Genomic DNA, 6,168 nt, shown 5'->3' on the forward strand with positions numbered 1-6,168 from the left:
AAAACAGCTCACCCTATCCACAGTAGACCCATTTATTTCCAGTGTCGTGTGCGCCCTTGGATCCTGGTACAGGTATCCGATCGCCCCTGTGCTCCAAGGAATAAAGTCCTGTCCAGCCCAACCTCTCCCTATACAGGTGCTCCCTGGCTTACGATGTTTCGACGTGCGATAGCACGACTTTGCGATGGTGCAAACGGCAGCGAGCCGTAGCGAGCCGCCACTCGCCTCCGGCCACGTGATCGCGTGTATTACAATGTATTTCGACTTACAATACTTTTGGTTTGCAATGGGTTTCTCGGAACAGAACCCCATCGGAAGCTGAGGAGCACCTGTAGTTCAGGCCCTCAAGTCCTAGCAACATCCTTGTAAATCTTCTCTGCAATCGTTCCAGTTTAATAGCATATTTCCTATAGCAGGGTGACCAAAATGGAACGCAATACTCCAAGTGCAGTGGAAAAGACAGCAAAGAGTTGTGGACACTGCCCAGTCCATCACTGGCTCTGACCTCCCCACCATCGAAAGGATTTATCGGAGTCGCTGCCTCAAAAAGGCAGCCAGCATCATCAGAGACCCACACCACCCTGGCCACACTCTCATCTCACCCCTGCCATCGGGAAGAAGGTACAGGAGCCTGCAAACTGTAATGTCCAGGTTCAGGAACAGCTTCCTCCCTACGGCCATCAGGCTATTAAACACTACAACCTCAAATAAACTCTGAACTATTATCGACTATTATTATTATTATTATTATTATTATTATTATTATTATTATTATTAATATTATTATTATTATTATTATTATCTATATACTAAAACTCTCGTTTGTTTGTTTGTTTGTGATCGAACTTCAGCCAAAACGGTACAAGATAGTTTAAATCTATCTCCTTGGCAGGGAGGAGGAAGTGAGGGAGGGGTAGGAGGGAGGATAAGGGGAGGTTGAGGGGGATGGAGTGGGGGGAGGGGAAGGAGAGGTGAGGGGGTGGACGGAGGGGGAAGGGGAGGGGGAGGGAGGGGGGAGGGGAGTAGGGGAGAGGGGAGTGGTGGAGGAGGGTGTTGCACCAATCCAGGAGAGGTTTGGGCCAAATGGGTCCACTTGGTCTAGTTGTTGTTGTTGTTGTTGTTATTATTATTATTATTATTATTATTATTATTATTATTATTATTATTATTATTATTATTATTATTATTATTATTATTATTATTATTATTATTATTATTATTATTATTATTATTATTATTATTATTATTATTATTATTATTATTATTATTGTTATTGTTATTGTTATTGCAGTACTGTTGTTTGTGTTTTGGGTATGTGTGTCTGTATGTGTATGTGTATATACTATATACTATAATATATGTGTGTCTGTACTTGTGAGTATGTGTATATATATACACACTGAACTTTTTTCTCTCTCTCGTTTATCATATTGTTTACAGTGTACTATGTTTGCATGTTCTGTTATGCTGCAGCAAGTAAAAAATTCATTGTTCTATCTGGAACACTCTTGACTCTTGACTTGACCACAATATAACGTCCCAACTTCTATACTCACTACCCTGACTGATGAAGGGAACCATTCCTGTGATGCCACTTTCAGAGAATTATGTACTTGTACTCCCAGATTGTTCTGCTCCACAACGTTCCCCAGGGCCCTACTGCGAAGGTCCTGCCCTATTTGACTTCCAGCTTCCAGTAAATCAAATGGCCTATTTCTATGCTGTAACCAATATGCAATTCTATTATGCAAAACTCATTCATTCTCCAGGACGAAGTGTTACAGGAACCCTCATTATTATTTCAGTAGGTACCCTTAGCTTCTTTCACTGCTATTATGTGACAAGCATTGAAATGTAAAGTGCTGCTCTCATATGTCTGCCTTTCCAATTGTGTGATTGATGTTATTTAAAGGTGCAATGCCCCATAAATGGCACCGTGCTATCTTTTTCTGACGTATATATATGAGATAAGAAAGCCAATCACACACAAGTAATGGGTCCTTCACATCAGCACCACCGATGAAGATACTGTAAGAGGATTGGGCAACTTTGTCGGCATGGATGAGTTAGGCTGAAGTGCCTCCTTGTGCGCTGTATAATTGTATCAGAGCAGAATTTCCAGTAAGTATTGTTTGGATAGAAAGCCATCAAAGAACTAGTGCTCAGGCAACAGTTGGACCGCATAAAACAACCTCTCGCCATCACGTGCAGGAAGGAACTGCAAGTGCTGGTTTAAACCGAAGATAGACACAAAATGCTGGAGTAACTCAGCGGGTCAGGCAGCATCTCTGCAGAAAAGGAATGGGTGATGTTTCGGGTCTCGACATTTTGTGTCTATCAACCTTTAGCCATAGTTGGATATTACTTCAAGAGCTATTCAGATCATAAGGCCATAAAAAGTAGGAACAGATGTAGGCCATTCAGCTCATCGACATGGGCTCCAGTCATTTGGATGATGGTTGATCCAATATTCCTCAAGCCTGCTTTTCTCCCCATTCCACATAATCCTCCATTCCCTCAAGCAATTGGTAAGGATTCCTTTCTAATTTTATCTCCTTTAAATTTCAGTTTCTGTTTCTGTACAGTTACAGTTTAGTTTATTGTCACATGCACCGAGGTACAGTGAAAAGCTTTTGTTGCGTGCTAACCAGTCAGCGGAAAGACAATACATGATTACAATCGAGCCATTTACAGTTTATAGATACATGAGAGGGGAATAACGTTTAGTGCAAGATAAATCCAGCAAAGTCCGAACAAGGATAGTCAGAGGGTCACCAATGAGGTAGATAGTAGTTCAGGATTGTTCTCTGGTTGTGGTTTTCCCCCTCTCATCCTAAGGCTAAACACTCTGTGAAATTTCCACCTGGAAAAATTCTGACTGTCTACCCTATCTACGCCTCATAATTTTATGTACTTCTGACAGGTCTCCGCTCAGCCTCCAGAGAAAAACAGTCCAATTTGTTCAATCTCTCCGTATAGCTAATATCCTCTAATAGCAAGGCAGCTGGATTTCTGGTAAACCTCTCCTGGTAAATCTCACCTGCACATTTGGGCATCATTCCTGCACCCATTACTGACGGCCGACTGTCATATCATCATGGGTTTGCCTCCTGCAGAGGGGGACCATTTGGCCCACATGTCCATGCTAGCCAAAAATAGATCTACTTAAGTTACTCAGCCAAAGATCCTCTGTCACCGACCTATGCAGAAACATCAACAGCCAGGCAATGATTGTTCTTAAAAAGTTGTATCCCACATGTGAAGACTTTGAAAACACACAAGAGCAAGTCTGAACTGAAGATTGAAACAACTTGCTTGGCATTTACCTTGGCCGCTACCAGGGAGTCTGCACATCTATCTCTCTCTCCCTCTTTTGATTATTTTTTCTCCCTCCCTCCCTCCCTCTCTCCCTCCATCTCTCCTCCCTCTCTCCCTCCATCTCTCCTCCCTCTCTCCCTCCATCTCTCTCCTCCCTCTCTCCCTCCATCTCTCCTCCCTCTCTCCCTCCATCTCTCTCCCTCCATCTCTCTCTCTCTCTCTCCCTCCATATATATATATATATATATATAATCTCTCTCTCTCTCTCTCTCTCTCTCTCTCTCTCTCTCTCTCTCTCTCTCTCTCTCTCTCTCTCTCTCTCTCTCTCTCTCTCTCCCCCTCCCTCCCTCCCCCCCTCACCCCTCCCTCCCTCTCCCCCCCTCACCCCTCCTCTTCCCCTCTAACTGTTGCAATCAGTTTTATTTTTGAAACAGCTAATCTCTTGACTCGCACACGATCGTCATGGATAAGTGGCTAATTTGTGTTTATAAATAGCACTGCTTTGGCCAGAGTGAATGTGAATGGGTGATAATATGATGTTGGAAAGGAAAGTAATCTTGGCAGCTTGTCAGGTCAGGTTGGCCTCAGTGCTACACTGAGAACAGAAGGTTCATACCAACATACAAATCAAGTGCAGGGTTTGGACATTTGGCCCCTCAAGCCACTTCTGTTTTGGATCCAGAAACAAGGAACTGTAGATGCTCCTCTACAATAAATCTCGGGAGGACATGGACAGGTGACATTTCGGATGGGGACTCTAAGAAGGGATCCATAACTGACAACGTGGTCACTTGAAATAAATACAGCAAATAGTCAGGCAAAAGCTGAGGAGAGAGGAACAGAGTTAACTTGTCAGCTGAATTACTTTCGTCCGAGCTGGCAAAAGTAAAAAATGAAACAGATTTTATGTTGCAGAGAAAATGGGGGAAGGGGAAGAGAGAAGAAAACAAGGGTCGCGACTGGAAACGTTTCCTATTCATGTCCTCCAGAGATGCTGCCTGACCCCCTGGGTTTAGTTCAGTTTTAGAGATACAGCGTGGAAACAGGCCCTTCGGTCCACCGAATCCGCACTGACCAGTGATCCCCGCACATTAACACTATCCTACACACGCTAGGGACAATTTTCCATTTACACCAAGCCAACTAACCTACAAACCTGTACGTCTTTGGAGTGCGGGAGGAAACCGAAGACCTTGGAGAAAACCAATGCAGGTCACGGGGAGAACGTACAAACTCCGTATAGACACGCACCCATAGTTAGGATTGAACCCGGGTCTCTGGCGCTGTGAGGCAGTAGATCTGCCACCATGCCGCCCTTAACGGTTACTCCAGCACTTTGTGTTCTATCTGGTTTGGATGTTGCCTGGTGGATAAATGCCAATATTTCCCCATTTACTCCATAATATCATAATGTTTGGAATATGCGACTTCAATATATGGATCTAATTTTCACTACGTCAGATAATATGTCACTTTTTGCTCCTGATAAGAGGCAACGTCAAATCACCCTCAATGCCCTTTCTGATTTATGAAATATTGCGCCACAAAAGATTTTCCTGAAACCCTTCCCTTTGGTAAATGGAGAAACAATTGTACAGCCAGTTATTTCAACAGTCCGTCTGACTCAGCAGTTCCAGTGGAGTTCCATTTATCGTGCATTGTGCAAATGTATCAGCCTAGATTTTCATACTCAAATCTCTCAGCTGGGAATTATAGTTGCAGTATCAAACATTACAGCAAGCTCTTGATCTGCTGGGCAGGTGGGCTGAGTAATGATGAATAGAGTTTAAGAGCATCAAATCAATAGACAATAGACAACAGGTGCAGGAGGAGGCCATTCGGCCCTTCAAGCCAGCACCGCCATTCAATGTGATCATGGCTGATCATTCTCAATCAGTACCCCGTTCCTGCCTTCTCCCCATACCTCCTGACTCCGCTATCCTTAAGAGCTCTATCTAGCTCTTTCTTGAATGCATTCAGAGAATTGGCCTCCACTGCCTTCTGAGGCAGAGAATTCCACAGATTCACAACTCTCTGACTGAAAATGTTTTTCCTCATCTCAGTTCTAAATGGCCTACCCCTTATTCTTAAACTGTGGCCCCTGGTTCTGGACTCCCCCAACATTGGGAACATGTTTTCTGCCTCTAACGTGTCCACCCCTTAATAATCTTATACGTTTCGATAAGATCTCCTCTCATCCTTCTAAATTCCAGTGTGTACAAGCCTAGTCGATCCAGTCTTTCAATATACGACAGTCCCGCCATTCCGGGAATTAACCTAGTAAACCTACGCTGCACGCCCTCACTGTGATAGGAGCAGAATCATAAGTGATAGGAGCAGAATTAGGCCATTCGGCGCATCACGTCTAATCCGGCATTCAATCACGGCTGATCTATCTCTCCCTCCTAACCCCATTCTCCGAAAACAGGGGATGTAATGCTCTGTAAGGCACTGGTCAGGCTGCATTTGGAATATCGTGAGCAGTTTTGGGCAACATATCTGATGGAGGATGTGCCGGCTCTGGAGAGGGTCCAGAGGAGGTTTACAAGAATGATCCCAGGAATGAGTAGCTTAACATATGGTGAGCATTTTGACGGCACTGATCATATGTTAAGCCCAGTCTCCCAACCTTCTGCAGAGTCTTTACAGTACCGGCGCCTCCACCTGTAGATGATGTAGGTAAGTGTGAGGTGTCGCAGTTTGGGAAGTCAAACCACAGCAGGACACTTCACAGTGAATTGCAAGAGCCCAGGGGAGTGTTGTAGAGCACAGGGTTTAATGCTCCCTGAAAGTGGCATTACAGGTAAATAAGGTGGTCAAGAAGGCTTTTGTTGCATTGGCCTTCATTAG

Source organism: Rhinoraja longicauda, chromosome 27 (assembly GCF_053455715.1).
Source record: "Rhinoraja longicauda isolate Sanriku21f chromosome 27, sRhiLon1.1, whole genome shotgun sequence".
NCBI lineage: Eukaryota > Metazoa > Chordata > Chondrichthyes > Rajiformes > Arhynchobatidae > Rhinoraja > Rhinoraja longicauda.